Genomic DNA, 24442 nt, shown 5'->3' on the forward strand with positions numbered 1-24442 from the left:
AGGCCATTGGTCAGTACTGTCTGAAATACTAAAAAGGAGCAGTTGAATTTTCACTTAAATGGAACTTTATGGTTTGATTGAAGCCCAAAATTATGTTTCTTCAATTTTCCAGCATTTTGTCACATAAAAGAATATGCTTAAATAGCATGAAAACAACAAGTGATTTATCCAATGGTGTGTTTGATACATGGCTGCTTGTGATTTTAAGCATTAGCCTAAAGAACATTTGGCACGTTTTATTGGCGAGTGTTTTCAGAATGGAGAAGTTGGCGGATTGATGGATGACTACTAGATTGGGCTTGGATGCGTTTCAGCGTTTTTCCATGGATAATAAGCAGCTAATAAGAAAAGAGAGGTCGGTCAGGACTCTACTTACTGAGTTTTGCTGATGTGGAAGCTAGTGAATAACCTACGTAACCTTATCTATCAGCAACTGTGGGGAGATGAGTGTGGTAGCATAAACCATTATTCATCCAAGAGAGCAAAATGTCATAGTCCGGTAGCACTCATTCATGTGGCACAAAAGTTCCAAAGTTCAGGTGTTCAGTGGCTAAGCTGCATGAAATATGTTCGCTACAATGTTTGGCAAATGTTGAGGAGCACTATTGCGTACTAGAGATGATAAAGACCAGGGATGGGCAATGTACATGCTGGAGGGGCCACAATTTTTCAAAAAATCTTTGCAGTTTGTAAAATAAATAAATAAATACCCGCCCCTCGCAAAAGAAAAAAATGCAGGTCGCAATGCAGAATTGCCCATCCTTGATATAGCCTGACTTATATTTGATGTCCACAAGACAGTAGTCCAACAAACCCTTTAAACTTTCTGAGCCTATTTTTAGTTTTTGTACAGCATTTAAATGTTCATAAAGTTGCTGGCTTGTTATACATACAGTAATAGTAATGTGTGTTATTCATTGCTAGGGAATTTAAAGAGGGCAACTCAAGGTACAGTACATATTGGGCTATTAGGTTCAAATTTTAACTTTAGTGCTACAACATTGCAAAATTGAGAAATTTAAATTTAAACAGGCAAAATAGTCATCAATTATTCTGCGTATCGCCTTTGAAGCTTCCAGCTACAATATCAAGCCGGCACAAGAAAATTGTGCAAAAGCAATCAAAGATCAAAGCTAATACCTACAAATGCGTACAGGTCAGATAAAGAAGCAAAAAGAGCTGATGAGATATACTGAGGAGTAACAATGTTCCTGTAAAACTGGCTACATAGCTGTTAAATATTCCAATCAATAAGCAATAGACCCAATACAAATGTTGAGTTGCTTTTCAGTCACTATTTTTGATCAGCAAAACAAACTGTGGTCGATGTAGACAACAATTTCCATGGTTGTTTGTCCTTTAATATCTTAAGGTGTGCGTGCAGTCTATGTGTTTAGAACAGTTGAGAAGGATTTCACTGAGGTCGTCACACTTCACGCAACAGGACAAAACGGCTCCTATTATCCTCACTGTGAAAGCCCACAAGTATATGTATCACTGCTGGAAACTAAAAGATATTTCCTTCTCCCGATGGAGGCACAGAGCCTTACAAAGCCACAGCAAGGTCTGGTCATCACCTTGAATGATACTGAGATTATATCGCCTTTACCTTGAAGGTAGAGGATAAAATAACATTGCTGTGTATTTTTGGGTTCAGTGCCTTATGAACTGCCAAGTGATACTGTATGTACTTTATGTAATAATTTAGTAGACAAAGGCCGTTAGTGATGGAGGAATGGGCTTTCGGCATCTGCTTTGATTGATTTTATTCATTTAAATAAAAAACATTCTTCCAAGCATTTCACACTAAATTTAAATGACAGTTATTCTCCTTTAGTTTGATGTTGAAACAAAAAAATATAGGAGTATCGTCTTGTGAGAGTGTCTGTCAAGTATGCAGACACTGGTGTCACACACTTGTTGAGTCACTTGAATGTGTTGTGCGCAATGTACTGTGTTGCACACTTAGCTCCAAAATCTTTTGTCTGGTAGACATCGAGAAAATCCATCTTATATTGGTCTGCTCCACACACATCCTGCTTTGCCTAACCAGTCTCCTTTTCAGATTTGTGCCTCACTGCTTCAACCACAGGGTTGTAGCTTCGAAATCTAGGTGAAAAATCAAATAGTGCCTCTTCATAGGGCGTCTTCTAATCAACTACAAAGTTGCAACACAATCTGGCTGGATAAATCTTTTAATGCCTCCACCTACGGCGTAATGCCTCCACCACAGGTAAACAAACTAATCCCCATGTAACTCACTCAAGGACAAGGAAGGATATAAACTATAAATCTTCAAACCCAAGAAAGACCATGAGAACCACCAGATTCTTTGCAAACAATTCTGTAGAGCCACACTGTTAAACATGAAAACCCGTCAATGTAAATTTCATAAAGATCTGTAAAGGAAAAACATCTGTAAAAAAAAAAAAAAAATCAGTCCCTGAAGGTTTTCCTCAGAAGCTTTTTCTCTTTTTAATTCAATGTTTTCAAGCACTTCAAGCACTGTGATGTTCTAGGACAGAGCACTCAATCACGAGTACGTTCAACATGGCAAATGGAAATCCATTGTCGCTTAAAACACATGACAATGTTTCCATTAAAAGGCTCATACTCTCCAATTTATTCAAGACTTTAAATACACGGCTTTCATTTTGAGCTGAACCGCAATAGGGTAAACCGTATCAACAGCAACGGGCATGACATCACAGCATTAGTTGCAAAGAGCCCTTTGAAATTGCAAAACTTACCAAAGGCTTGAATATAAATATGGCATACCTGTGCAACACAATCAAATGTAGATTTAGGGAGTTGACACTGACCTTTCATCAAATAAACATGAATCATCCTCTTAATTCTGAAAGCAAGACTCCATTAAGGCAGAGACTTTGTCTGAATAGGTTTTCGAGAGCTGACAATACTTTACAGCAATTCGCAATTTGGACATACATGCAGTTCATGATTTTCCGGTGCAAATAAAATGACTCTGTATAGTGTGTTGCAAAGTAGTTAAATTCTGTGATTTATTGAATTTCGGGTCCCATTTGCCTTATTGGGACTTGTATCATATAATGTACATACGGTCATTCACATTGAAGTTGGATGAAGTTCAATGTTCATTGTTTTTACACAACTTGCTCTTTTTGAACAAAGAGCTGAGCGTCAAAATTCACAAATGGTGTTGTTTTTTGATTCTCCCAGTCTCTCTATCATCATTGCAACCTGTTGATGACACAATAATTGTGATTATAGCCTAGCAGTGAGGTAGTTTGTTGATCAATTGTTAGGTCTTGCCTTGGTCTCATGATGTCAAAACGTGACAAGCATGACGAGGACTGTTTAAACAACAATTTTCAATACATATATTGTCCTTGTCCATATATTGTCCATGTCCTATACTGTACTGTAGTGTCCCGTACTGTGCCGTGACGTACTGGATTGGATTGGATCGGATCGAGTTCATGGATTAAGCTGTTATACAGTGATCCGTCGCCACTTCACACTTCACCTCTTGCGGTCTATAAGTGACGGGAGAATGGCGTTTAAATACACGCTGATAGCGCAGGGCATGCCTCGAAGCAATAGTGCTTCACTGTGGGCAAGTGCGGGGTGAGAAACACTACTGTTGGAAATTTCAATACAATGGTGTTTAAATTTCCAAATAATACATATAGCATTTCTACTTCGCAGATCTTCGTTTATTGCGGGTGGTTCTGAAACGCATCTCCCGCGATAAACAGAGGATCACTGTACTTTTTTGAATTGACGAAGCATTAAACTATTGGACATGTGGATTCAAACCTTTAAATTAAGTTTCATACACTAAGGTTCACCATAAAGGTTCTAGGATTATCTTCAAATTTCACCCCAAAACTTTTTTGTGAGTGTTAATTGTTCAAGTACTTTGCAATTCTATTGCACCACCATGCTTTTTGCCCTTCCAAGTTGAGGTTGTTGTTGCCTCATATTATGTCTGAGAAGGAAAAATGTGAAAATGTAGAACTGTGTTAATATACTTTTTCTCCCCTTTACCTTTAGATAAATTGAAATGTGTTTCCAACACTTGTCCTGAAGTGCACAATTGTCTTTTACTAAAATGATGGAAATGTCTAAAACTCAAACAGCATGTGTCCTTGTTTCACAAAAGATGAAATATTACCTGAGCAATGCATGGACCTTTTCACTTTAATTAAATGAGTTCAGAACACCATAGACGTTAGTTAATTGGCTATTAGCTCAACTTTATACATTGAATTAAGTAGAAATTAACCTTGCAAACTCCAAAGGGAGCCAGCTGCAAAATTAGATTCCCTATCACGGACATAGAAACAAGATAGTCCATATTTCCCATTGGTGTTTCTGTCAGTTTTTTTTTTTACCCAGCAAAAACAACAACATTCATTCTTTAATAAATGCTGAGCGTTACTTGAAATTTTATTTTATTATTATTTTTTTTATTATTATCATGTGTATTTTTTTTAGTTATGACTATTTAGGTAATCAAAGAAATAATTGTTACAGGGGAGGGAAACTACATAGTTACTCAATGCAGAACTCTGCAAAAGCTAATGTACAATGCCCTTGGTTCTTTTTTTCACAAGTCAGCAGCCTGAGCATGGACGGTCTCCATTGAAACATCACCATTGTCCATCAGACTACTGACTTTCCTACTGCATAAACAATAAACCATGCAACATCATGTCACAGTTGAAATACAGTACATGAAAAAATACTTTAAGCTAGTCTGAGGGCAACACTTACCGTTTGAAAACAGATGTGAAAAAATCCTACCATTAATGATTATAAATTATAATGTATATATGTCAGTAGTAGTCTGCATATTAGGATATAATGACTTGTGAAAAACAAGGAAATACCTTTAACAAGCAAGATCATTTAAAAATAATATTTACTTACCATCCTACGAAAATATCGCATTTTCTTTCACAGCTATGCAGATGACAGTCCTATGTCCCGCTGAGCAAAAAGGATGTATCCTCCTTAAGACCACCAAGATCAAATTATAGCCTGGATGTCATTGAATTTCCTAAATTTCAAAGAAGAGAAAACAGAAATTATGGTTTTTGATCCCAGTGGCCCGTATACATCCCACCCTGGAGTCTTATTTTAGGGCAACAGTCTCGAACTTGGGTTTTAAGTTGGACAGTGGTTTTAAATTAGACCGCCAAATCATTGCTGTTTTAAATCAAAACAATGAAGTTTTACAGGAATGCATGCTTAAACAAATGTTGTTTAACTATTTTTTTCAAATGTACACCAAAGAGGGAGCAACCTGTTGTTCAAAAAGAAATGCATTCCACAATTTGTGCACAATTGACTGCAAAACTCTTTCACCTTCAGTTTTGAATCTTGTGTGAGGAGCATTAAGTAAAAGGCAGTCAGCAGACCAAAGTGACCTAACATGACAATGAAATGAAGGCTGATCCACCTAGTTTGCAGAGCCTGACCACTGAGGACACTTTAAGTGCTGATTTTTTTTTTTTTTTTTTTTTTTTTACTGAATCCAAATATTAACACGGAGCCATTGCAACAAGAGTGATGTGGCTGCATCTATAATTGTGAGTCAAAAGACTAACAGCAGCTTTTTGAGAGAATTTGAGATGGTTTGTGACATTTTGTTCATTTAGGTGAAAAGAGAATTGAAACATTTGAGATTGTTTGCTCACATTTGAATTCTCCACCTTTAGCCACAAACATCACCACAAAACTATGACAGGCTTAAATGCCTCCTGCAAACTACTAATTCAAAATTCTTAAGTTTCATTATCACCTCTGTCTCAGTTACCTGGTACCATCTGTGTTTTTCCCCCCCAAGAATATTTCAAGACATTTGATATTTATAAAATTAGGAAAGATTATTCTGATAAAATGTGGGCATTGTCACAAAAAAATACCGCCCTAATCCCAGTCTGGGATTTTTATTTTAGATGTTCTATTTAAAATGTTAAATTTAATATATTAACAAGTAGTACCATTAGTAAATATATTCCTGAAGTTTTTCAAAAAGTTTTTGTAAAACACTGTGCGTCATGAGACTTTGATTTCTTCACTTGTCAGTTTTAATTTTACACATTTCTGCTACGTTTTGTAAAATACCCTGTGTGACCTGGTGTCAGTACCACACACTTTGCAATATTTCATTCATATTCTCAGTTTTATGGGCAGTTTCTAAAACCTAATCTGATCAAATGAGCTATTTTCTCTTTAGCTCATTCTTTCCTGAAGGTTGCGGTGAAGGTTGGTAGTAACTATTCTTAGTCTGCGCTCCATTGGCTCACACACAGCAATTCTTTCACTCTTTATTGTTCACCTCCATTCCTGGAGGGATGACGTTCTGGCACTTAGTGAAAAGTTCTCCTTGCCACAGAGATGGCATGCATTTGCAAAGTTCTAGCAAAGGATAAAAAGTCATGAGTATCATCTTGTGAGAGTGTCTGTCAAGTATGCAGACACTGGTGTCACACACTTGCTGAGTCACTTGAATGTGTTGTGTGCAATGTGCTGTGTGTTGCACTTGAAAGGTTTCTGATAACATACACAGATGGTGTCGTTCCCCATCTCGTTCTCTGGGCAACTAGTGGATTAAGCTTGGTCTCCACGGAAAAGGTAGCAAGAAGTATTTCCTTCCGCTTGACTGAGCAGTATTTCCCTTACTTTGAGCAATTCTCTCAGAGGAGAATACATTGATTCAAATTAGAGCTGTTGGGTTCTTGTGTTAAGACCTAATTGAGACTAAGTTGTTTTGGTTTTGTTTTTTCTAATACAAAATCCAACTGAGCGGCACAGGAGTTCAGCAGTGTAGGGTTCAATTCCAGCTCCCTGTGTGGAGTTCGCATGTTCTCCCCGTGCCTACATGGGTTTTCTTTCGGTACTTTGGTTTCCTCCTACATTCCAAAAACATGCATGGTAGGTCGATTGCTCATTCCAAATCGTATGTAAGAACGGTTGTTTGTCTATATGTGCCCTGTGATTGGCTGGCAACCAGTTCAGGGTGTATCCCGCCTCCTGCCCAAAGTCTGCTGGGATAGGCTCCGACCCGAGTGGAAAAAACAGTATGAATGAAGGAATTAACGAATGAATGAATTCTGACATGATGCAGTTGATACAATCACAATGTCATTTAAAGTGTTTTAACTTAACATGAATCAGATCCCCAGAAGGCCCCTTGAAGAAGCCTGCACTTTGATTTATGCATTTAATAATGTGGATTCAATATGCATATTGTGCCCTACTTGATATGTTATTCACATGAAAATATATCTAAGCAATATTATGGTGGCAGTCGCTGATCTGTAAGGACGACCGCATTAGAACTGGAGGGTTAAGGGAAACATTGCAACCAACTGTTGGTGCTATGGATCACTGGTAGTGTCGGGGTTTATTCACCCTGTGATTGATCGGCTGCTTGTCCAGATTGTAGTATGCCTTTCACCCGAAGTCAGCTTGGATAGGCTGCAAATCCCCACAATCCTGAAAAGGATAAGCAGTTAGAGAATGGAAGGACGTTGGAGAATATCTGGTTGGGGGTCATGAGGTTGTTGATGGCTTACCAGCCTTAATGCACAACCGTTTCGGGCTGTAATGTATCAACCTGAAGGGAATTCCCAATGGATAACAGGCCCCTGATCTTCAGTTACATTGTAGTTTGCCCAGATAGGCTTTCTACAGTATACACTTCGAGTGACATCAAAACTACCGTATTTTCCGGACTATAAGGCGCACCGGACTATAAGGGGCACCTTCAATGAATGGCCCATTTTAAAATGTTGTCCTTATATAAGGCGCACCGGACTATAAGGCGCATGTCAGATTTTTAATCCAAATCAAATCATTCTCCATTTTATCTTTTTTATTTCAACTTCAGACGCAACAAATTACTTTATAATCACAAAATAATGATCCATAGTCTTTTTGATTCATGATTCAAGTCTTCAGTGGGCCACTTATGATCGATTCCATGACACAATATTTTGGACCAGTTTACATTTAGGAATTTGGTCCATATATAAGGCGCACCGGACTATAAGGCGCACTGTCGGCTTCTGAGAAAAGTTTAGGTTTTCAGTTGCGCCTTATAGTCCGAAAAATACGGTAATCAGCGGTGCTGATATAGTAATGGCTGACATAAATGACAGTAATTTAAGTCTCATTCTTGCAGCAACTTTTTTGAAAAAGAAGCAGGTACTGCACGACGCTTCTATATTGTACATATTTTACTGACTCCATTTCTATCAATCAATTTGTCCAGTTACTCTCTAAATGCCTTTTTAGGCTGCACTGAAGCCCTACTTCAGAAAGCATCGATACAAATGGTCGATCAGGAACAATGTGGAACAATGAAGTCACTCTAATTAATTGTTTCCGTTTGGGTTGTACTCCAAACTGTGCAACATTTTGAGGCATTTTGCTTTGTAAGTTCCAATTTGCCATAGATGTGATTTGATTGTTTTGCCGGTGCTCATTCACTGCTCCTGTTCTTGTGGTTGAAGATAATGCGGGTCAAGCAAATAATGCATTATTTCATGGTAACAAAATCATGACTGAAGTTGGCAGACACTTGTGTATACAATCACACTCAATAATATCATGTCATTGTTTGTGAAGTCTTTGCTGCGATCATAATTGAGCCATTGTAGCACAACACTGATCACGACGGTGCTTCTCCGCTGATTATATCTTATCGTGTGTTGCTTTTGGGTTGTCTTACTTCCCTTCAGCTCAGACAAATGTTGTGCAGCTGGCCAATGAGCCATGAAGCGCACTTGATTAATTGAAAAATCTAAAGCGATAAAGACCTCAACTGCTGCTGCTAAGCCATGGAGCATAAAATGAGGTGAAGAGAAGGAGGGAAGAGCTTATACAACTACAAGTTAGTCTTTAGTTGATTACTTTACATTTCTGGAAAACATTCAATCTTTCAAACGTTGTCAATCCTAGGCCTCTGTGCGAAACATTCAGATTTTGGTATTGTATTGTACTGTTAAAATATGATTTAACCAAGTACTGTACTGTTTAGTTTTATTAGCTTTCTAGCTTGTTAACAAAAGACACATAGTCAAATAAGTTCGAAAGATCTCCCTAATTTGAGGCGGGGCATGCTTTGATTCAATTTAGGGGTACTTAAGGAACCAAATGGGCTACACAAATGGTGTCACACACATTGTAAAAGGACCTCTGGATGAAAGATGGACAAATACGGAAATTGATGAGTCTTCTGCCAAACCTAATTTATTTATTTTTTCAGTGAGCGCTACCCTGGGGTGCAACCTTGTCTTTGACATGGATTTAAAAGAAACTAACACACGGAAACCCTGGTGATTTTTCATCTGCCCTGAAACCCACTTCCATCCCTTTACTTTATCACCTCATTAGCGTGCAACCCCAGAGTATTCTTCAAGGTGTTGTAGGTGTAACGGCTCCAGATGCATGCTCTCAAAAGTGCCACTTTATTTGTTCCCTGCTGTTCACAGCAGCAACCTTCACCTACGTCTCTAGCACACCTGCTGCATTGGTCTATAAGGAAAGGGATGTACGGCAGTATGTGCAAAGGTATGCCCTGGTTGGAATGCTTTCTTGTTATTGTAAAGAAAAGCTAAAAGGCTTTCAACGTAAACAGCCACGCTTTCCCCACTGTGCCTCGGTCATCTTTCTCAAGAGACTGAAGCCTTTCTGCAAGTAGCCAAGGACGACACTTGGGGCCCAGAGTTAACAGACTGTGTACAACTGTAGTTTGACAGCAGGAGCTGTCAGATGGCATCTTTATTAAGTTAAATGAGGAGTCCTGGAGGACAGCACAAGCATCTGTTTCTTTTCTTCAATGGAACTCAACTCATAGAAAGGAACAACTTCACCAAAATGACAAAAGTAAATGTGACATAACGCAATGATGCAGCACAGTCTGCAGAAAAGGAAATAGAAAGCAAACTGCACATGTGGTTGGAGCAAAAGAAATTGTGGATTTTGTGTAGTTGTTTAGTCACAACTAAAACTTGATAAAAGTTGCAATGTCTTGTTTTAATTTCTTCATGGTAGATGAGCTTAACATATACATAGAGAAAAGTAGGCAACTACTTTTTAGGCCAATGGCTTCTGCTTTCAAGAAGATGCCTCAGTTTCCTCTCATGATGAAAATGTTGATTGGTTTAAATGACATTTGCAGACTCTCAAAAACATTTCCTCACTAAAAATGTTTCATTAAAATGGAAGTTGGAGGAGACAGTCTTTGCGAATGATTCACGGAGCGTACCTATTTCTCAGTTTCCACTGAGTTTTTTTTATTTTTTATTTCACCTCTCAGCAGTTGGTTGAGGATTAGTGTTAAAAACAGTTCACTTGCTCAATGGGGGGTCCTCATCTGGACATTGAAAACATGCAGAGCACAGAACTAAGGCTCCAGTTCTAATTTAACTGCCTTAGAGAAACAGAAGGTTTAGACTTAAGCACAACCTCCTGCCATCTTCTCAGACATTAATAATAAAATAATTTTAATAATATTGAAATATGCACACTGTGTATTCGTTTTTAATGTGGATCCAAGGTTTTGGGTATTTAATATCAATCTCTAGGTTATACTCCTCTGTCGGAGGACAAACACTTTTTCTGTTTTATTTTTATCATTTTAGTTGTTCCTAGTTTATCAATCTGTTTTTCCACTTATGGGCCCATGTCTCAGTTGACCAGTGGAATTGTATAGTTCTTGGTGAAAAATATCTAAAGGTCAAAATGGCGCATTTTACCAGCTAAGGGCATCCCTGCCAAAATAAACAGAAGTACATCACCATCCTACAAAATTGTGTTTAAGGTCATTTTAGAATCAGCCTAAGCCCTCCAAAATAATTTTGTCCTTCTTGTAGTCTAACCGGCCCCAGGCAAGATTAACATTTACCTTGGCTGGTGCTTCCCGTCCTTCATCAAGAAAATGTTCAATCTCTTGTGAGGTCAATCTGCCCTGATATATTTTGACCATTCAAGCTGTGGGGTGCTATTATTATCGGATGTCTTTGCATTTTACCCTTTCCAGCATGAAAGGAGCTTACATCACAGAATATGCCAAGTACATTGCAACGCCTTTGGATCTCATTGGAGCGCCTTATTCGTTTTTTTCTTTAATCGTGTCACCATCTATAGCATTCTTTATAAGATATACTGCTAAATGTACTCTGTCAACTCACACAGAAATTGATAAAAGCACTGACTAAAACAGGCGATTACCATATTTTCCGTACTATAAGGCGCATCGGATTATAAGGCGCACCTTCAATGAATGGCCCATTTTAATACTTTGTCCATATATAAGGCGCACCGGATTATAAGGCGCATAGAATAAATAACTCAACGTTGCTCAAACGTTAATGCAATCACAATATAGTAACACTCGAAATAGTGAAAACAATAACAATATATCAATAACTCAACGTTGCTCAAACGTTAATATCACACAACACACAAAATAAACACGTAAAGCTTACTTTAATAAATTAGTCCTCATCCACAAATCCATATTGGTCCATATACAAGGCGCACTGGATTATAAGGCGGACTGTCGGCTTTTGAGAAAATTGGAGGTTTTTAGGTGTGCCTTATAGTGCGGAAAATACGGTACACAATTTCTTGATTCATTTTTTTTAACATTGTCATATTTAACTGTCATTTGCATTCTTGTGTTTCTGTTTGCAATGTCATTTACACATGCTTCATAATAACCTTGATGGAAACTGCACGATTGTGGTGATGCAACGACTCAGCAGTCACATCATTCGTCAAATATGACTTGTTTTATGGCCGCCAAAGTGCACCTGTCCTTTGGAAGCCACTAAACAAAACATGGACTCTGATAGGCTGAGGTACAGCCACAAAATAATCGTCTCAGTGGCTTTTTTGTGACAAGATGGGATGTCGGTTTGCATGAAAATTATTTAATTTTCCCCTGTTGGTTGGTGCTCTCTGCTCCTCCCCAGTGATCACATAGCATTGTGAGTATTCCTCTTCTTTTTCCGGAGCAGTCGCCACATCTGACACGCCACATGTTTTATTGCCCACTAAAGCATAATGTTCCACTCCCCTTTGATATTGAATTATTTATTTATTTTCACGGCAACCCGTAAGTCCCCATGAACGATTAGGCGCCTCCGGCCAGCGGCTGCAGGATCTCGAGGGGTATTAAATATATTGCTGGCATTTGTTTCCCACCTCTAAGTGGATTGGAAGACTATACAGACAAATACTCATCCTAAAAAGCAGAAAAGCCTCAAGAACAAAACAAGTGTGATCTCTGCTCTCTCATTATTGCATCCGCCTGTCTGGTGGCTGTAGAAGGTTTTCATTGTCTGACGTCGATTGTTCTGTTTGACTAATATAGGTTGTCGTCTTGTGACTTGCGTCTCGGAATGCATCGGACATGATTAGGACACCTGAGACTATAATATGGTGTTCCATCTGACCTGCGTGACTTTTTGGGTTGAACAACCTTAAAATGTGTTTCAAGTCAAATCTGGCCTTGCTCATATTCTCCTGTCGATTTAAGCGTGTGTGCCGAGGTACAACATCATATTACGATATTAATGCTCATTTAATATGAGATTGTTGTTTATTGTTATTGCAGAGCTTTTCTGCAAAACATGGATTTTAAACTTGATGTCATCTGTTGTGAGTAATACATGGACATAGATTCAATCAAACCAACTTTAGCTGAATGCAGAAGTGCTACATTTAATCGATCAATTTATAATCAAATTAATCTCTAATTAGTTTGGATAATCAATTAATGGTTAAGCAACCTAGAACTTATCTAAATATTCAAAGCTTTAGCCTCTCAACAGTAAATATTGTCTGATTTTTTTAATCCTCTATGAAAGCAGACAGGTTATCACTGTGATTAATCAAAATAAGACATTTACAAATGTCTGCTTTTACTTTGGAGACCAATGATCAATATTTTAGCCAATTTTGTAACATGTTACAGACCAATCCAAGAGTAGGGAACAAAGAACAATATCTCTATCATTTTTTTAGGAGATGTGGATATAAAATGTACTTCCACTCACAGTTAGGAATGTTATATTATAATATATCTACAAACTACTGTTATACATGCATGTATAAACATACTTAGCAGAAGAAGTACTGTATATCTGTTTTCTAAGCTATGTACAGTATGACGATACTGGGCCTTTTATAGTATTTTCTAGATAAGAGAGGCATTTGTACCGTGTCTTGCTGCTATCTGTCACCAGAATGAAAGAACAGCAAGCTATCAGAGGAAATGCCCCCAAACCCCTCCTTTTTCCATATCACAGAGAGCAATGCCACAAAGCAATCCTTCGCTTTGCTTTCTGCTGACTGGCTAATTCTCTGAGCAGCAGTGGATAGAGAATAGATGTTATAATAAAGATGGAAGTTCTTTGAAAAGTTTATGCTCCTTCAGTTCTACTCTGCTCCAAACTTACAGAGACCAAACGCGACGAAACTGCTGCTTTATGTCTGTAACTAATAGATTGGATTTTCTTTTTTTCCATACTTTGACTATTCACCATGGGCGGTAGACGAGGAAATAATTCTGAAAACGTAATGATGTTTTTATGTTTTTAACGTACAATAGGTAAACTACAAAAAATTACTCAAACAGCATAATGACTGTCTGGAATGTCATTTCGAAAAGTTATTTTCCAACAGTATGAATGAGGAAGAAAATTTTCATCGTGAAATTAAAAATGCATTTTGCTCAAGCGAAAGAGTCTCTGATTATCCAAACGTGTCATTTGAAAAAGCGGTCATTTGTGTGCATGAGTGAGCGAACACATTACAGCAGATGAGCAGCGCTGCTTGGCAACCATCACTCGGGTCTCTTCCAAAAGATGTGACTTAAGTAGGCAAAATGGAAAAAGTGGAACTCTTTCCACAGAAAATCAGGACTGTCAATCATCAGTGATGTGCTAAAAGCAGCCCAACTAGTTTGGATCTTAACTTAACTGATTTTCTTCTCAACTAGTGAATTTATAGGCACACCACTTATTTTTGGGGTATTTACTTAATTCAGTTCTGCAAACATCCCCTGATGCGCTGACTTAGACACATTTTGCACGCATGCTAATGACAAAGAATATATTTTATGTTTCAGAACTTTCATAATCAAATAAACAATAAACATAAGTGACACAGCCAAACAAATTACCAATATTTATTTTCTTAGGTAACACAAAGTATAACAAAATATTCCACAATCAGAGGACACCTGCAATAATTAAGTGCGTCAATGGATTTAATTTAGTTGTGACACTGCTTTTACAGAGCATTAATGCATAGAGGAAGGCTTTTTTCATGTTGAAGTGATCATCCAGCCAGTGAACTGTAAAGCTAAGCAGACCTACTTACGCCTTTTCATATGTCCATAGTAAAACTTAGGTCACTTAGTCAATCATATGATAAATGTGTGCAGCCATAACATCATGCTTAGCAGAAAGATCATCAAAGTAGAGGCAGCTTGGCACGGTACACGTGGCCTCCAAATTTGTTAATGCTTTGTACTCAACCCAGGAAAAAAGGTTGGTTGGCAGGTGACATAATAGGATTTTGTCATGAATAGTGTGAACACTTCATGAATAAACAAAATATTTACCACTTTCTCATTCAGTGCAGCACTTCGCATTGCTGCTTTAGTATATTAAGTACATTGCTCAATTCATCATTGCAATTCTTAGTTTAAAGGCAAATATTTCAATTTGATTTTTTTCTCTCTTTGGAAAGATTACACCAGTATTGCCATTTGCAATGCAGTTATCCCAACACAACAACCAAAAACAATTGGCCATATTTTCCTTTTAAGAGCAATTGAAATTTTAAAAATAACGTGTCCTTCAGTGATTAGCACTTTTGTACTCGGACTTTATTTTGATTTTACACATACAGTACACTGGAATCAAACATTTTTTAGTTTTGACCATTTTCATGTTTGTTTCATTCTGCTGAACAATAAAACAATTCATTTTCATTTGTGTTAAACCCAAACAAATGACAAGCAGATAGAAAAAAGTATAAGCCATCCATTTTCGGAATGTATTCCTGCTTTTGTATTCAAAACTTACAGAGCCATGTCAATGTAAAACTGATTTCCAATTTCCCTGCCACAATCTTAAGCTTGACTTATGAATTCCTTCAGCCTCTGTGGTCAGCAGATAAAACATTACTGTTTCGTGTGCTTACATCTCCTGTAGGCTGTACAGAAATCCTGCTGGTGGAAAATTTTGTAGAATAGTGCCAGCAGTGGCAACCGTTATTCCTAGCCACACTCGACTGGTTCACCCTAATAAGTATGAGTGATCGTATCAATACTGCATTCTTCAGAATTTCAATAAGCTTGCGTCTGACAGACATTGATTCATTACTGAATCATTAATACATTTATTAGAGTTTTCAGAGATTGAAAAAGGAAAGAATGTCATCGTACATGCAAAGCTAAGCATGTGTAGTTGACATTTAATTTGTTTTTAATCAGAATAAATTGCATCAAATTGAGATTTTTTTTTTTAGCCAAATATGAAATTGCTTCAACTGCCCACTGTGGTTCATGAGACAAGTGTTCAATGTTGTGCTGTAGGTCACTTTCATGGAGTCTCTGCTTACAGTTTCACGGAGGAAATGAAGTCCTGACTGAAAATGACCAATTACGTAAGAGAGGTTTTGCTTCTTAACTTAAAATGTAATATTTGTGAGAATGGAAGTCTGGTGTCTGGTAATTGAATGAACACAAGGAAAATATACATATCACCATTGTATTATTATTTGATTGTCATTAATCCTACACTAATATAGGCACCATATGTTAAAAGTAAATTAAAACAGTTGCTCCACAGAGAATGAAAAAGTGGAATGTAAGATTGGGGAAAAAAACAAATTAAATCAAATTATGATTGATGTTAGTGTCACAGATGGCTGAGGCGTCAAATACGGTCAAAGTCTTTTTTTCCAGCTGAAGTTCTACACGGTCAACTTTAACGCCCCACCCAAACAGTTGTGGATGATCTCATTAGTGTCGCGACAACTTTGCGGAACAAATTGTCCAGATAAGTCGATCCCCCAACGCTGAAGAGAGGCACCGTGAAGCATCAGCCGACATTTTAACGGGGTCCTGTCTCATCTGGGTGAGTGCCTCTACAAATAGGGCGGATAGGGACAAGAGGGGAAGGAGACGGAGGTGAAGTCAGAGGTGGCAGATGAAGGAATCAGCCGGGTGGAATGGAAACCCTGTTCAAGGTTAATGAGCAGAAGGATAATGTTTTAGCGCCAAATACGACCCTGTCACTATCTGAGAAAGGGATTATGGCGAGAGGAGGATGTCAAGATAGTGTATATATGGTGTGCCGATGTGTTTGTGCGCGTGCATGTGTGCATGGGCGTGTGTGTGTGTGTGTGTGTATGTATCAATAATCTCTCAGAATCATCGTCTCAATTAAATTATTCATATGGGTTATCGTCATCTCAGGATGCAACATACGATTTTAGCATGCTGGCCAGCTTTATGTTCTATGGTGGCTTGGTCAGAGCAAGCCAAGTTTGACGACAAAAACAGGTCTGTAGCGATCTGCACACATCCAATAATTACATCATACTCGCCAGAGATATTACTATTTTATTTACTTCGTATTTTTGCCATGTTATGAGATAAATATCGATTCCAAACCGCCCCAGATGTACAATATGTGACACAGTTGCAGCAGCCTGTTGTAGCATTATTGTAACAGCCTATTGTAACTCTTTTATTTATTTCTCATTTATTGTATTTTCCTCCACCCTTTAAAATTTGTTTTTAGTCCCAGGCAGCCACCCATGCAACCCACCCTCTCTGCTCTACAGCATTCAAACCACATCAATGTAACACATTCTGTCAAAAGTCTGACCTTAAAGACAAAAGCATATAATAACACAGTTTCACCACACTTTCGTGGGCTATGTGGTGGCATCCATCCACCCATCCGTTTTCTGTACCGCTTGTCCCCACCAAGGTCATGGGCGTGCTGGAGCCTATCGCAGCAGTCACCGGGCAGTAGGCAGGAGACACCCTGAACCGGTGGGCAGCCAATCGCAGGGCACACAGACACGAACAACCGTTCACACTCGCACTCACACCTACAGGCAATTTGGAGTGCCCAATCAGCCTACCATGCATGTTTTTGGGAAGTGGGAGGAAACCGGATTGCCCGGAGAAAACCTACGCAGGCACGGGGAGAACATGCAAACTCCACACAGGGAGGGCTGGAGGTGGAATTGAAACAGCACCCTCTGAAAAATGAGGTGGATGTGCTAACCAGTGCGCCATGTGGTGGCACATCCAACACAATAAACGAGGAAATTAAGAAATGTGAACGCTAAATAAAACACCATAGTCCAACTAAAGCTTGGTGAATAGCATGTTTTTATTTAAAAGGCATGACTTTTCACAAGAATCGGCACTGATTAGCTCACACTTGTTTAAGTGTTACCAAGCTCGTCTTGAGCTGTTAATTTGCCTTGCAGTCTGTTGGACACTTTGAGAGAAAGTTGCGAGTGCCAGCCATTTAATGAGGAAGGCAATAAAAAAATAAATATCTATACAATTCTAAAAGAGCTCGAAAATGTTTCCACTCCATCCCCTTGTTACTGGATTCATCTTCAACATTCTTCAGAAAAGGTCAATGTGAATTTTTCATTTGTCCACTTAATTAGTCGTTTATATTAATTTCACTGCATTTGTATATGTAAATAAATAAACTGTATTTTGCATGTGGAATGGATTAATTAGATTTATATTACTTGCTATGGGAAATATTGCTTTCGATTTTATATGATTCGACTTTCCGGAACATACTAATCGCAAAAATGGAGGGTCCGCTGTATTAGAAATAGAAAATTCTACCTTAACTTGTTCGCCTAAGCCAAAAGTCGACGATTCAATCTCAAAACTTTACTAAACATTAATATAATTCATGATGATAGTTTAACAAAACAGAAAACACTGATCAATAAATTTGCAGCAAATCATACATCACAGTACTATAGAGGAAGTCGGGCGGTATGTTAGTTATTATTTCAGAGGCCAGAGAAAGTGCAATTTCAAGTTATTTTCGCCAACCAATTTTGGCCATCCACCGAGCAAAAACCTTCCAAGTTCTTCATAAAATACTGATTCTCGAGAGGCTTGAGGAGCGAGGCGGAAGGCAGAGTGCAAGAACCAGAAAGGAGGAGGAGGAATAACAGAGAGAATTGATCATGTGCTCCGAGTAAGCTGGCGCATTGGATGTATAGAAGAAACGCGAAAGAAAATGAGAGGATGGAAAATTGGACAATCAAACAAACACACAAACAGCAGCCAGACAATTTCAGAGGGTTGTAGCGACGCCCAATCGATTTGCTTTCCTTCATTCTCAACTGAGTCGGCCTCCACACTCAAAGTCATATACGCACAGTGATCTGCTTTATGAATACAATCATCCACGGGAGTGTCTCAGACGGCACCAGCATGTTAATATTGAATAATCACTCCCTCGTCTCGCTCACTTGCTTTCATTCTCTCTGAATATGCAATTTATTGACAGAATGAGAATCAAGGCGACTAAAACAACAAATTAGAGGGTTGGAGAGGCAACACTTCCGCTCCGAGTGACACAAGTTCAATTATAGCGGAGCATTATGTTTGGCAAACACAACCTAAATAATCAACATCATAAATCAAAATTTTTACAGCAACAAAATGTCTGGTATATATGACTGTGGCTTTTTTGGTAAGGTACTTAAATGACAAGCACAGAAAGTATTCAGGTTCCCCTGTTGACATTTAATGTGGTGAACCTGACGCATGAATGAATTATGTAGTGATAAGCAGACTCCCGTATTTTCCGTACTATAAGACGCTACTTTTTGCACAAGCTTTTAAACCCTGCGTTTTATAGTCCAGTACTGCTTATCTATTTGCTTTTTCACGACTTTTACGATATTGTATGATTTGTGCATATTACCTTATATATAGCAATAAAACATTAAAACACATGCGGCTTATAGTCCAGTGCAGTTTATATAGAAACAAACCAGAATTTTCCCTTAATTTTAGCTGGTGCGACTTATATTCGGGTGTGTCTTATAGTCCAGAATTTACAGTAATTAGCAATTAACCAAATTGTTTCGAGTTTAATGGAACAGAAAACATGTATGGCTATGTTGATTGTTTTAATTTGTGTCAGCCATGATTGATTGATCGGGATTTTTTAGATGGACAGACTCACACGGACAAACACACAGATACATAGTAGTCTGTATATTGAACACAAGCCCCCAAAGACAATCACCAATCGTTTAATATAGGAAAGAAAATTGTCCTTAAGTACGTCGATAATATTATCTACGCTGTTCAAGGGTCTATAAATCAATTTTAATCAGTCAAGAAGCCAAAAAATGACCTCTGGTGGAAAAACATGAATATACCTTGAAATGCACTCTGACTCACACATACAATCAATTAACTCCTGTGACTTCCTCTAACAATCTCTTCCTAACACTTCATATATTCTTCTTTCACTAAACTCCCGCTCTGTCCAACTGGGGTCAATTAATCATCAAATACTATTTGCATATTTGCAGATGGGCTATGCTAAGCTGATTACGGCCTGTTGAAGAGCTGCTGATTCAATCGGGCTTATCCTGAGTAATAATGCAATGAGGATTTGAGGAAAACAGATTTGGAACTATCTGACTTGATCTCATCTGTAGAAGCCAAATAAGAGATGACACAAACAAATGACCAAACCACATGCGTTGCTAGTATTTTTTTAAATTGAATTTCGGCATCCATAAAATGTGGGATACGTTATTTATTTATTGACTTACTGACTTACGTTACGTACTTACGTACCTTATATACTTCCTTACTTACTTACTTACTTACTTACTTACTTACTTACTTACTCTATAAACAAGACAATTTTTTTATAATAATACAGAAGTAGGCTAAAATTTAATATTTTAATAACATAAATACAGCAAGCCCTTGCCTCAAAAATGGTTTGTTCCACCCAATCCCTCCGCATTTTAAATGGCAGCACGTGAAAACATCCAAACACCTAACCTAGTACATACAATGTACGTACAAAGCAATATATTTTAATTGTCTGCTTTCATTGAGCATACATTGACTAATTTACTAGATAGCCCAAGCTCAAAAATATGTGCAAAGAACTATACTTCACAGAAAAAATAAATATGCTATACCACAACCATGTTATTGGCCTCCAAAACTGTTTCTCAAATCTTCTAATAACCAGAGAGAGTATAACCTTCATCAGAACCTTTTTCTTAATCTCGCTCCTTGTTGTTTCTCAGCCATAACACCTTCTCACCCCTCCAGCAACTCCTGCTTTTTTAATTTTTCTCAAACTTCTCCATCTTCATAAAATGGGGCTTCAAGACGGTGGTGTATTACTCGGAGATTACATCGACGGCTTTAATTCCAACTCTACATCTACGGCTTTAATTCCAACTCATGAAATGACACCCGTCGTGCCACCAAAGCAAGGCCTCCTCAAGCTTCTAGCACACGCAAACACTCATGTGTATGAGAAATATTTTTATATGACGACACCAACCACCTTATCAGCAGTGCATTTGTTGATTATATTTGCTAAAACTTCATCATTTTGATATCATTACAGTGTATTATATAATAACTGCCCTTATGCATAAAATGAATCCTATAAGGCAGGATTCAACAACATGGTGCCCACACCCTGAGATGACATGACCAGCCCTATTCTAAAATTAGCTGATATAAGGTGCATCTACCGTATTATCCGCACTATAAGGCGCACCGGATAATAAGGCGCATAGAATAAATAACTCAACGTGGCTCAAATGTTAATGCACTCACAATATAGTAACACTCGAAATAGCGATAACAGTAACAATATATCAATAACTCAACGTTGCTCAAACATTAATATCACACAACAGACAAAATAAACACGTAAAGCTTACTTTAATAAGTTAGTCCTCATCCACGAATCCATATTGGTCCATATATAAGGCGCACTGGATTATAAGGCGCACTGTCGGCTTTTGAGAAAATTTGAGGTTTTTAGGTGCGCCTTATAGTGCGGGAAATACGGTAACTTGTTTTTACTATGAAAACAACAACTGTATTTTCAGAAAATGCTTAAAGAGGAAGTCAACCCAAAAAATATTTATTTCCAATTATGTCACATGTACACCCACTAGTCTAAACATTCTAATTATAATTCTGTGTGTTGAATATGAGTTAAGCAGCAAAATGCACCCGTTTTTATCCATTGCAGGAGGCGGCCTTTTTGCCTTTTGTCGATTGAAAATGACATCAAAATTGCCAGGTCCCAGGTCACAACCAATCACACCTCAGCTTGAGAAAACTGGTGCGCCATGATTGGATGTGACCCAAGACCTGTTGTTTCAGAAGTGTGTATCAAACTGCGTAATCGGCACCCAAAAAGTAGCCATCGATTCCAAAAACGTCAGCGACATTTGGTATAAGCACTTAGCTAGCTCGAACACAAGAGGAAAGGCGTCCACGAATGGTAGTGACAACCAAACTTTCCAGAGATTGTCTAAGTCAGTTTTACTGTTTTTCTTATTCCTCCAAAATGAATTCTCTTGTCAATTTGTCTATGATAAGATGCTGTGTACGCCACAAACGAGAATGTTTCAACAGAGCAGAACCCACCATTGCTCACTCAGCTGGACAATAGTTCTGCTTTGTTGCTGATAATAAAGGGTGTCATCACATTAAATTCAAGCAGTTCCACTTTGAGTGGATGGAATATGGTTAATTCAAGTTGTAATTTCTTTGCTCCTCACTAACCCTAACGATTCCAAACAATTTTGACATAAAATGTGGTGCTGGCGGAGAGGGCGAGAGCATAGTCGCATAGCCATGTGGAGTCATACTGCCCTCTGGTGTTTACATGAAGCTAATTTGAAATTGTGCAATCATGGGGGGGCAGCAGAGGAAGTGTGTCTGATGAAGACAATTAGAAGAAACAGGACAGGATTAAATGCAGCAGCAATTCAGCTACACATACATTTTATGCCTCAAGGTGCTAATGTGTTGAATTTATTTTTATTCACGTTTGTGGTAGATGGGTTTCAAAATCATACCAGAACCAGTTTATTTATTTTTTTATATTACCAATGTGAAATTCACTATAATCTCTCCCTGTCATCTGTATTTATAAAACCAAGCCAGTTAGACTAAGTGGAATAAGTTGTGTGTACTGCCTTATGATAACAGTATTATGATAGTTTTCTACTCTTCTGTTATGGTTTCCAGTTTTCCTACAAAAAGACACTCACTCTAATGCAAAGGACTTTATATAGTGAAATGGGGAGAGACATTTCAAAGTTTTGTCGCTGTTCTGCATGTTGCAACAGCAACCCAACACTGCTGCGACTCACCCTTATTGGGTGCCCATGTTACCAGAGCGTGTTGTGCTGCACAGCATAAAAACAATGTCCTTCCCTTGTCACAAAGCTGCTAGTGCTCCAAGGAATCCATGTTGGAATTCAAGGACACCAAAGCAGCGTTGGTGTGTTGTGGGTTCTTCAAGGTTAAGTCAAATCAGCAGCTGTGAGACTCATGCTGTCTTTGTGTGGTTGGTTTGAATGAACACTCAAATTAATTTATAGTTCTGAAATGATGGATGACTGTGGACTTAGAAACAAGAATGCTATATACTGTGAGTTTATGGAAACTGGATATGAGGACACTGATATTAAATACACAGTATATAGGGGCATTGTGGCCTCAGATGTTGTTTAGGGGCACTATATAGGCTTATAATGAATACAAGCTCTGAGTAATGTGATTTTAGGGATGAGGTACACAAGGAGATTTTGGCCTTATGAATATCTATTATTGTGGTTTGAAAAAGACACTTTGGGATTGCAGTTTATGGCCCATAAATTGTGGGGACAAATGGCATACAGGAAATATTTGTAGAAGAGGATTATCAAATACATGTACTGGTAGTTGCAAATTTCATATTTTTCTTTTTGTCATTTTATGATCTTTCCTGTCTTTACCTACAGTTTTAGTAGTTTAAACAGTAGGTATCATGAAGTATTGTAGACTTGATATATGGGGACAACGCAGGACCCTATTTTGGTAGACCGACGCTCGCGCGCTCAACGTTAAAATGGGGGCAACTTGAATTTTTTGCCAGTTTAAGTTTAGTCTGCCGTGTTTATGGAGGTGCTGCGGTCATCTGGGTATGCTATCAAATGAAGCAGCCTCGCCCCCTGATGCACCTGCTAAATTGGTGACAGAAAGAAGTTTGCCCTTGGCGCATCGTCATTTTTGTGAAGGGGCAATGGCTTAATTATGCGTGTTTGTGGATTTGGAACACGCGCTACCCTCATGGGGTGTTTCTGCCACGCCCACCAGCTCAACTACTAATTTTGTGAGAAAAAAAATTCTGGACTGAAAAAGAAAAAAAAACAGGTCTACTGCCAGGCGCAGGCCGTCAAAACATCATGGAAATTTCAATATTAAGTTCAGTGGCAATATAAAAGACAATGATGCAATTAATGGTATTCTCGACAAATTAGACATTAATTTGTTGGGTATAAGGTGGTTTTGTGCCATCACAAGTACAAAGTAGTACAAGTAAAGTGCAGTTTGTATTAAAGCATAATGGTTACATGTATTAAACACCATGGTTTGCCAGTGTTGATGTACTAATGTAAACGTCGCGTCTTTTGGTCCAAGATAAACACTTTCACTTCTCCGAGCAAACAGCCTACAATTTTCTACAGCTACGAGGGACACACAGCCAATTATATTTTCTTCCCCTCTGGAGTCCATTAATCACCTCGACACAAAGGCCTTCCTTCCCTTAAAGGAAACTTCTGTCCTGCTATCACACTTCATCAGATTAGTGGTTAATTAAGAAATATGTCCCAGCATTTCAGTTTTAATTATCCGAATGCACGCCTCTTTTGCAAAGTAGCTTTGTGGTGACATGCACTGCAGGGAGGGCACCAAGTGAAAACAGACTGTGGCCTTTTGTGAAAGTAATAAGTTTAGCTTAATGATGATGGAATGGAAGGAAATGGTTCTGGGCAAGAGTGTCTCATTGGGAAGTCACTTGTGAAGTTGTGAAGTGTGTGCACATGTCACATTACAAGAATAAAGTGCATAGATATACGCACTCTTGTCACTGTAAGTTGAAGAAAAGAAAAAAAGAAAAGCTCAACGGCATCACAAATCACAGCCTCCAAAATTACAATTGCTCCCTCCTGGTCGTCACATCAATATGTCTGAAGTCAGAACAAAAATAAGGTGTTCATGGTGAAGCTAGTGGGAGGAAAGTTTACAGCTTCAACTATGCAAACTTCTGCAGTGACAAGCAAGAAACCAACTGACATATTTCCC

At 38.3% G+C, this 24442-nt stretch overlaps 1 long non-coding RNA gene across 1 annotated transcript in view; it reads right to left on the minus strand.

Moving 5' to 3' along the window:
- Nucleotides 1-3022: 3022 nt before the first annotated feature.
- Nucleotides 3023-24442, minus strand: part of LOC125972032 (uncharacterized) — a 28907-nt gene continuing 7487 nt past the window's right edge. The window contains exons 2-4 of the long non-coding RNA XR_007482673.2: nucleotides 7408-7491; nucleotides 4918-5047; nucleotides 3023-3222 (exon numbers count right to left, since the gene is read on the minus strand). This is a non-coding gene — a long non-coding RNA (uncharacterized lncRNA). The remainder of the gene's footprint in view (nucleotides 3223-4917; nucleotides 5048-7407; nucleotides 7492-24442) is intronic.

Source organism: Syngnathus scovelli, chromosome 10, assembly GCF_024217435.2.
Source record: "Syngnathus scovelli strain Florida chromosome 10, RoL_Ssco_1.2, whole genome shotgun sequence".
NCBI lineage: Eukaryota > Metazoa > Chordata > Actinopteri > Syngnathiformes > Syngnathidae > Syngnathus > Syngnathus scovelli.